Source organism: Haliotis asinina, chromosome 6 (assembly GCF_037392515.1).
Source record: "Haliotis asinina isolate JCU_RB_2024 chromosome 6, JCU_Hal_asi_v2, whole genome shotgun sequence".
NCBI lineage: Eukaryota > Metazoa > Mollusca > Gastropoda > Lepetellida > Haliotidae > Haliotis > Haliotis asinina.
In genome coordinates, this window is record NC_090285.1 from 25,258,220 (window position 1) to 25,268,664 (window position 10,445).

Below are 10,445 nucleotides of genomic sequence, written 5' to 3' on the forward strand. Positions count from 1 at the left end.
CTGCAACCGGTAATTTTTAGATTTTATTTCCTACAAAGAGTAATATATCTGGGATAAGGCCTAAAAAAATTCTTGGGGTTCCCATGTCTCTACTGACCCAAAATTTTCCCACTGATCATAACAATTTTACTCACCATAATAAATCCGACTTTCTATCACTTATGTAAGTATTTTAAAAGCACAGGAGAAAACCTAAAGTAGTATAATATCACACCATTGTGTATGAATTATAAAATCACAAAAACATCAACTTTCAGTTTTGTGTGAGGTAAATCTGTTCATTGCCATGAATAAAATTGATCATCTATGTTTCATATGAGCAGGTGACTGTGGGTTGATTGTGTATTATTTTTAATCTCACCAATGCGGTATGTTATAGTAGTATAATTAATTCAAAGTAAGTCTGACTATATTTTCAGGCGGTGGACCACCCCCAATACCTATAAGCCTTGTCACAGAGGCGATGGTGGACTGTATTGGCAGGGATAACACTGTCCTAACAGGGATTGGGCCAATGTCAATGGATTCAAGCTTCATACAGCTCCTACAGCTAGACCAATCCTTCGAAAAGTAGGTAATAAGCTATTGATAGTATTGTATGAGTTCCTCAGGCTACATGCATGACTGACTGTGTGAATTCATAATGTAAAATTAGAAATTAGTTAAAACCTTCTTTTAAGATATAAAATAAGAACAGAAAACAGGAATTGAAAAGCAAATATGTATTAAAATGAATACAAGATTGATGATATACGTTTATGTTTCAGAGAGTTAGAGCCATCATTGGCATCACCATCAACATCAGCATCAGCCTGCACATCAGTCTCCACATCAGCTACTTCCTCAGCAGTTTTGGAAAAAGAGAAGTTGTTACAGGAAATTGAGGTTCTGAAATTACAGAAAATTTATCTTCAGTCAAAAATCAGGAAATTGGAAGAATAGCTTTTCACATAGCCCACATCAGTGTATTTTACTAGTTCCAAATATACAGAACAATCTTTAACAAGCACAAGTATTGCTGTTATGAAATTGTTGTTGCGTGTGACTTATCCCTGAAATACAAAATTGTATATGTTATCATTGTTATGTCAAAGGTAGACATCTCTTGTGTAATTTTAAGAGCTAATGACAACAGATGAACACAAACTTAATGAACAGTCAGAATATTGGAAAACAACACCTTGGATTTTCTTTCACTTGAATTGTTGGTACAAGACATTATCTTACTCTGAAATTATGGCATGTTTCATGACTTGCATCTGGCATTTTCACATATTTGGAGGCTTTACTTTTAATGTTATTATCCAATATTGTTACGACTGATATGACCAAATGTTATCTGTACAGTTGAAAGATGATGCCCAATGATTATCTACTTCAGTTTTGGAATAAATTGCAGCTTATTTCCGGTACATGATTTTCAGGGCCAGGGGGAATTGTGATCTTCGTGCTTTTACCTACATGAATCATCTGGATGAATCCTAGAATGTATTGCAATGCAAACAATTATCTTGAGTTTTTCCATGGATGATATTTATTAACCCTGTGAATGAATTCTTCATATGATGCATAATCGTAGTCTGTTAAACTATTTCACATCCAAGGAATTATTTATTAATTGTAATGTAATTGCATGATCTTATGAGAGACTTTAATAGTCTGATGTTTAGGGTGTAAATTATACCCCCTCTACAGAGTAAGGGGGGTATATAGAGTTCACTCTGTCCGTCCATCCTTCCATCCCAAAATTTGGACGGACCTGAGGATATCTCTGAAAGTTTACATGTTAGGTTCACCAAACTTCACATACATGTTAATCATTACCGATAGATGTGCCTTTTGCTATTAGGAAGTTGTTTTTTTGTTTTTTTTAAATGTGGGGGATTTTTTGCTGTTTCCATGGAAACATGACTATTTATTTGCAAAGTGTGTGCAACATGAGACAGTCAATTTCAATTTTATGTCAGGTTTCCACAGGAAAAATAACGTTTCCATAAATTGTTAGTCTAATTAGTACGTGGGAAGTAGGGGTATGTAAGCTTTGTTCAATTCTACACTTGTCTCAATTATACTTATGATTACATAGTTCTATCAATAAGCATTGATTTATACACTTTACTGTAGTGTGTGAACAGTGCTCATTGTTCTCATGTTACCATGTTGGTTATTTATAAACTGCTATATGTAATATAACTGCAATTAGTATATTGTTAGAATATACCTGGATGCATCATGTGTTCTGTTCTTATTGATACTGTATTGTAGCAAATTGGGATGGTTTCAGAAACTAATCTTTTCTACAAGTCCTAATAAATGTTGGAAATAATTTTGATAGTTGCTTCAGTCAATCAATAATATATGTCATCAGACTTACATGGAAAGTGAGTCCTTGCAAACTGCTCCCTGTAACGAACTCCCATCAAACCTTGTGGAGGCAGGACTGCTGGTACTGCGGCTGCATTGCGCTGTTGTTGCTGTGGTATACCATCAGCTGGTGGAATTGGAATATTACGTTCCTTGCAAATATTATGCAAAACAGCGCTGGCCATAATGATCTGAAACAAATGAAATGACACAATGGCAAAATCTCCAATGAACATGGCACATCTCACTACAGCCACTTACAAGATATTACTAAATTGAGTGATTTCTCAATGACATATTTGTATCCCTTCATTTAGCTTCTCATTTTTACCTTGCAAGTTCTCTCTGGGGATTGTCTGATTTCACCATGAAGGACTCCAAATCTGCGCTTCAGTTAGCCAATTCCACGCTCAACACAACTCCTTGTGATCTTGTGTGCTCTGAAAATAATTGTCTTAATATCAAAATATATCAAAATAAATTTGGTTCACACCAGTTTTAAAAAAAAACCAAAACATGAATGGGGTTAATAATGATATTATTGTATTTATTTAGTGCCTAATATGCTTCATAGAGATGCTCAGTGGGACTGTAGCAACATTGGGAAAGGAAATAGTTCACACAGCTTTACAGAAGAGAAGCATGAATTGATAGGTGTTAAGTAGATATGTAAGAGTTTGGGTTCCTTAATCTTCTTATGTTATTTGAATTCAATTCAATTCAATTCATGAAAAAAAAAAACTAGAAAAAGTTGAAGATAGATACAAATTACTTTGATGTGATCTGATCAGTGTTTTGTGTCAAAAATATATTTTCAGTTATAGTTTCACATGATATCGGAGATGATTTGATAAAAATTGCGTTCATATTACATGATTGGGAAAATTATATGTCTCACTTTAGAACAAGTTGAATTACATTCATAATTTTATGCAATGAATTAACGTTCTTGATGAATAATTATGATAGATTTGTCAATGCTTTATGTTCCATAACTGGTTACAACTTAAAATCTTTTCATATACTTTAATATGTTAAATGATATTAATCATATGACAATTATTTTTCTCTCTCAAATAGACAAGGGCAAAGACACTTAAAATCTGTAAATGCATTAGCAACGTGTAAATAACCAAATTTTAATTAATGTCTTTCAGTAATGTGGAAAGCTGACAGTTTTGCACAATTTTTTATTACAACTACATGTATGCCATAAAATATATGGATAGATGTTACAAATTATTTTGTGTATTTTATTTCTTCATAATATCGTGCCAAAATGTATATCAAATACAAATGGGTGATGAGTTATTTTTGTTTTCAACAGTACCACTTTGTTTGCTGAATTATTTTGAATCGCACGTGACAAATAATGTCAATTATGTTGTTGAAGTAACAGTACATGTAAATTTATCAGAAAATGTTATCATTTGATAAAAAAGAAACCATATACATATAAGAAGTTATATTGTCTCTGGTGAAAGTAAACAGGCTTCATATTCTGTAAATATATATTATTCTACCTTATTGTCTTTTCCTGGGTTTAGGAGCAATGTCACAATATGAAATGGGTCTAATGAACTTTCAAGGATTGTTTCTGTTTGCTGAAGTGTCTGATGGTGATATACTCCAATTATTTAGTGTTCAATAGCCTAAACCATCATGAAACAAGAAACATGAAGAACGGTCTTCCTTGAATAACAAAATGCCAAGGACTGAGCAGTCTTCCGTTAAAGATCTGGAAGCATTTGATATATATGTCTTTGCCATATACACATGGCAATGAAAAAAATCCAAATTGAAATCTTAAAGAATAGCTCCAAACTGGACAACAAAAACTACTCACTGCAGAGCTCAGTATTAGGAAAAAAGAAATTTACTTGCCACCACATGATTACCTTGATGCCAAAGACTAACATAGGTTGCACCTCCTACTCAACACTTAATTATCTGTCACTTGTAGTTTTGATATTCCATATTCAAAACATCACTACAACAAAATTATTCTAGGTCTGGTATGATAATTTCATATTACTTCATGAAATTTCATCACAAGAAAAAAATGAGTCTGTCTTTCGATCACTGTCAGTGTAATCACTGCTCCAAGAGTTTGGATCATCAGTCTGTTTCCCAGATGAAGTCTGTTTTAACAGTAAAATATGAACATAGACAGTGTGCAAGTAGGTAAAACGTATGGCCATAAACATGAGGTACATTTTGCAGTTCAGATTGCACTAGTGCAATATCTAAAAGCTGTATGGAACCACGGACTGAGCCACATGACATGATTTTTTTATACAAATATGCACACACGTCAAACAATTTGATCTGAAACATTACCTGCATTATACTAGGCAGAATTAACTCCGAAAGCTCTGCTGTTTGGAGTAACAAAATAATTTCAATTTTGCTCCAAATTCGTGAACAAAAGATGTGATGTTTAGCTGTTTTAATGTCTAAAATAAATACTGATTCACAAAGACGATGACAGTTGTTTTCTAAGCAGTAATTAATTTTTATGAAATACATTTACTGTACGTTACATTCTCACACTAGCTCTGGTTTCGTTCGTTTCTGCAAAAGGAAAAATGATTTTTTTTTCATGACATCTTCAATCATCAAAATTGTACTTCTTGTAACGATATACACAGAAGAATATTCTGTTATTGTTACGACACACTGACCATTTATATGTCTCCCCGTGTCAGAACATTCTTTGAAAAAAATAGACCGCGAAAATCATCGACTTCGGATTTGCTAAACTAAAGATCAACACATCGACGGCTAACTTCAGGAGAAATACTACAACACAAGCAACAAATGACAACTGCTATTGAACACAACTAACAGTAAATGACCGAGAATGACTGAAAGGTAATTCTGGTGTATAGTATGGATCTTACGGGAATTTGAATCAGTTTAGAAAATGTATCAATGGTCGTTTTCCAACTCGTTCACATTTTACTTCCACGAGTGCCATGCCGTGTACGTGCTTCCGGTTTCATCAAGGGTGGGTACAATTACAAATATTGTGATACCGTTTCATGATCTGCATTATATAGGTATTGAGTCGTTTGCTTTCAATGTATATGTGTTCAGATTCTGCTTATGAACGCTTATTTTCAAACATCCTTCGTATCCTTCGTATCTTGACACTTAGAAAGACCGCGAGTTTGGCCACGCCCTTTCGGGTCACCAACGGCTGTCAACTTTGTGGATGTTGGAAGGTTTATTAAACCAAATCAAAATAAAATCGCTAAATCTGGTAATTTCTGTGCAGAGGCAATAACATTTGGGTATTCACACCGTGTAATTAATTCCAGATAAAATAATTGGATATGTCAAAAGGATGGCACATTTTCTTCGGCATCACGATATATGTGGAGTTGTTTGTTTACCGCCGTTGCCATGATCGTTTCTATTCGTCCAATCGATGATATAACATTGAGATTGGTTTTGTTTATATTTATTTGAGCCGAAAGTTACTCATTTTTAGAAAATGGGAAACTTATGAGCTTTCTCTTCGTCAAGGAACAAAAAATATCGACTAAACTATCAAAAAATATTTCATTATGAAGAAAATATTAGACTGGGTACCACACGGCGTGGTGCGCTGGAAGTCAACAATGGCCGTTATTTTCGACTGCGTGCCGAGAAATTCGGCGATCTCATTTTTAATTCGCGGGCGTTTCGTTTTAAGGTATATAAACGTATTGAACATTACATATTTAAAAAGATGAGAATTAGCACATTCCATACATAATTCATATGACACGTAAATCCGACTCGTTGAATAATTATTGCAAGTTTTATTTGGAGATGTCATTATCCTGCACTCCTGTCGAATGGGTTCGACGGTAGCATTGAGAGGATTCTTGAGTCGAGTGTGGACCCAGGCCAGCGTGCCACGATGTCAATGATACGGTCGAAGGGATCGGACACTACCTGAAAAATACAAATCCACGGCAAGTTTACAAATATCTTACAACCGACGATTCTAAATTTTGTGAGATTATTTGGAAATAAGCTTTGAGAACACAAATATATGAATCTGTGAAGAAAATACCTGTGTGTTTATGCTGTGGTAGTGATGTCGATTGACGTAAACATCCTCATTTATAGTTGGTGCCTGTATTTGTATATGCGTGCCGTCAATGACGCCGATCACCCCTGGGAAGTTCGCCGCCAGGTGAAACTCCGGTCCACCTTGTTGCGTTGACACTCTGCGGGACTGGGAAAATGTATAATCCGTGCCACCATGGGGAACATTGTCAGGGGCATAGCTACAATAATATAAAAAGCCCATTCTTTAAAAGGATTTTTGTACACAAAGGATGTTGTTTACTAATTCTTCCCAAAAATACCCACAAACAACACTTTGTCAGAACACTTAACAATTCTAGCTGAAATAACAAGTTATTGAAATCATCAAACGTCAAATGATAACACTTCAGGGGCGATATTCATAAAAGAACTAAGACAGAAATAAACTTAAGTTTTTCACTTTTTCTGACTTAAGTTTTGAGATTTTACTTAAGTCATATTCATAAAGCAGCTTAGGCTTAAGTTTTGGCAATTTAAGCTTAACTCGTAAGACTGGGCCGGGGTAGGTTTAACTGGAATGGGGGCGGTGGGGTAGCCTAGTGCTTAAAGCGTTCGCTCGTCACGCCGAAGACCCGGGTTCGATTCCCCACATGGGTACAATGTGTGAGGCCCATTTTCTGGTGTCCCCCGCCGTGATATCGCTGGAATATTGCTAAAAGCGGCGTAAAACCAAACGCACTCACTCACTCACTTAACTGGAAGATGTTTGACTTAAGTCAGAAAACAACCGTAGCGACGTCGACTCACAGCCTGTCCCTGTTGGATGAGGTTGTAAAATCATTCACGATGCATCTGGCTCAATGGTTACACCTGCTATGTGGTTTCTGCGTCTGTTCATTGTAGTTGATAATCAATGATATTGTAATGTCAGTTCCGTACTAGATCACCACACATTTCGAGCGGCAGAGCGTCGTTTTGAGATTTCCAGGTTTCCGTTTATCATAGCTCGCTGTACGACAGAGCACACTGTAAGACGTGTTTACAGGGATTAGGAGGAGCCGAGTGGTGCAATATTTAAGTGCTTAGATGTATCAAATCATACTGATTAACATTCATAAATTCTGGACTGGTTATTGCACTAAGTTGCACAATAGGATGGAACCCAGTCATAAGGAAACGAGTCTGGAGTGTAATCTATGTTTTGACATGTATGAAATGGAAGTTTTCCAAGCCCTCAATGCTCTCTAAACATAAAACTTTGCAACATATACCAAAACCGATTGGCTTGCTGCGCGCTTGGTCTGCAGCTGAGTCCATGACTGGAGGCTCAGTGATGGTTTGAGGTTGTGTTTTGTATGACTGCAAGCTGGATCTCATCAGAATACGTGGTACACTCAGTTGTCAACTTTATCGAAAGGAGGTCCTGGATACCGCCATATTATAATAACCATACCATGATCCGACATTCCCATGTGACAATGCCTCTCGAGCCGTAATTGGCTATTTTCCAAACATTGTTATGAAAATCGAAAACCGTTAAGTCTATCTTGGACGCCAAGTTCGATCAACAAATCCTCCTATTTAAAATCTGCAGGAACTGACGCTGGCACTCCATGGGGAGTAAGAGGGGGTAGATTATTTATTCAAGTAAAGTATTAGGCACATGTGTTTCAACTTTAATAAGCCTGGTCCCAAGAGGATTTCGAATCTGTAACAATTCGACGCTTTTTCAGACAGAATGATTCGCAGATGTTCAAGGAGAGATGGCTTCAGTAGGTATGTGGTCCCCGGTTGTGATTCAAGAAAGCAATACAGTCATTATTGAGAACTACGTGTCAATCAGATTGCTAGTGTGGTGACATTGAAGGTAGTAACGTGTTTGTGAATTCTTCTGAGACTGTAAGTCAAGTGTTACCAAACACCACTTTCAGGTTTGTCTTTGTAGAATCAGAGTTAAATATGATACAGTTTCCAATATAATACATCAATAACAATACATATGGTTATCAAAGCATCTAGAATATGTAGAGTATTTTATTGAATACTGTAAGGGACATTCTCACAAGCTCGCATTCTCGCACTTTTGCCCTGTTAGGCTTGTTTCCAAAAGTAGAGATCGCGAGAATGTCCCTTACAGTATTCCATAGTATTTGCACTTATCCAGGGTAATGGTGTTTGATTAATGTCCACGTGTATAGGTTCTGATTTTTTTAAAAATTATTTTTAAGCGTTGACCCTAATCTGACTGTTGTACTTTGATTGTAATGCAAACAGAATATTACGGCCAGACCTTGGTTTTCTTTATTCAGAATGTAATGAAATCTGTTGTCGGTAGTGGGTACATGTCAAGTTTTGCAAGATGTCTAAGTTTTGTATTCCCGCTGAAGTGTGAGCATAAGCCTACATCGGCCATACAAAATGTTAGTGTCTACTGGAAGAAGCATTGTTAGCTATGGGATCAAAGTTACCATACGGGCAGCAATAGCTGTACAGGTTAGTGCAGAAATGTCCTACTGGGTATTTCTAGAACATTGCTGGGTGCGATACACAAACGCCATTTGATTATGTTGAAAATGTTCTACTTCACGGTCAATTTTTGCCCCCAGGATGATGATGTCCATGGTCCTAATTGTATATATAAAGAATAAATTAATGTTTGAAATCATTGATATTGATTACATAGGTATTGAATGCCAAAAGTATGTATAGACATGTATATAGAATTATGGAAAAATTGATGTCTACTTGCCTTTGTGGTCCTCTGTCAGCTTCGTCCACTTCTGTCCCTGGAGTTCTTCTCGGCAGTCGTCACTGCCTCTGGGGGACTTCATGGTCCATTTCTGCCCCCAGGATGATGATGTCCATGGTGCTGAGAGCAAAGATAATGAAAAGTTTAATGCTTGAAATAACTGATGTTAATTGATGTCTACTTGCCTTTGTGGTCTTCTGCCAGCTTCGTGGCAGTGGTCCTTCGTCCCTCCCTCCTGGGTCCACTTCACGGTCCATTTTTGCCCCAGGATGATGATGTCCATGGTCCTAATTGTATATATAAAGAATAAATTAATGTTTGAAATCATTGATATTGATTACATAGGTAATGAATGCCAAAAGTATGTATAGACATGTATACAGAATTATGGAAAAATTTGTATCCTTAAATGCATGTTGTAACGGTCACATGACGTCATGGTGAACATGAAAAGATTGAAACACTTGCCTCCCTGATCCTCTGTCGGCTTGGTGGCACTCGTTCTCCCTCCCTCCCTCCCTCCTGGGTGCACTTCTGTCCCTGGAGTTCTTGTCGGCAGTCGTCACTGCCTCTGGGGGACTTCATGGTCCATTTCTGCCCCCAGGATGATGATGTCCATGGTGCTGGGAGCAAAGATAATGAAAAGTTTAATGTTTGAAATAACTGATGTTAATTGATGTCTACTTGCCTTTGTGGTCTTCTGTCAGCTTCGTGGCAGTGGTCCTTTGTCCCTCCCTCCTGGGTCCACTTCACGGTCCATTTTTGCCCCAGGATGATGATGTCCATGGTCCTAATTGTATTTATAAAGAATAAATTAATGTTTGAAATCATTGATATTGATTACATAGGTAATGAATGCCAAAAGTATGTATAGACATGTATACAGAAATATGGAAAAATTTGTATCCTGAAATGCATGTTGTAACAGTCACATGACGTCATGGTGAAGATGAAAAGATTGAAACACTTGCCTCCCTGAACCTCTGTCGGCTTGGTGGCACTCGTCCTCCCTCCCTCCCTCCCTCCTGGGTCCACTTCTGTCCATGGAGTTCTTCTCGGCAGTCGTCACTGCCTCTGGGGGACTTCATGGTCCATTTCTGCCCCCAGGATGATGATGTCCATGGTGCTGAGAGCAAAGATAATGAAAAGTTTAATGTTTGAAATAACTGATGTTAATTGATGTCTACTTGCCTTTGTGGTCCTCTGTCAGCTTCGTCCACTTCTGTCCCTTGAGTTCTTCTCGGCAGTCGTCACTGCCTCTGGGGGACTTCATGGTCCATTTCTGCCC

At 37.1% G+C, this 10,445-nt stretch overlaps 1 long non-coding RNA gene across 1 annotated transcript; it reads right to left on the minus strand.

Annotated features, from left to right (window-relative positions):
- Window positions 1-707: 707 nt before the first annotated feature.
- Window positions 708-5,553, minus strand: LOC137287329 (uncharacterized). The gene is made up of 4 exons (XR_010957024.1): window positions 5,268-5,553; window positions 2,696-2,804; window positions 2,375-2,555; window positions 708-888 (listed from the first exon to the last, which is right to left on the minus strand). It is a non-coding gene; the product is annotated as an uncharacterized lncRNA (long non-coding RNA).
- Between the last annotated feature and the right edge of the window lie 4,892 nt (window positions 5,554-10,445).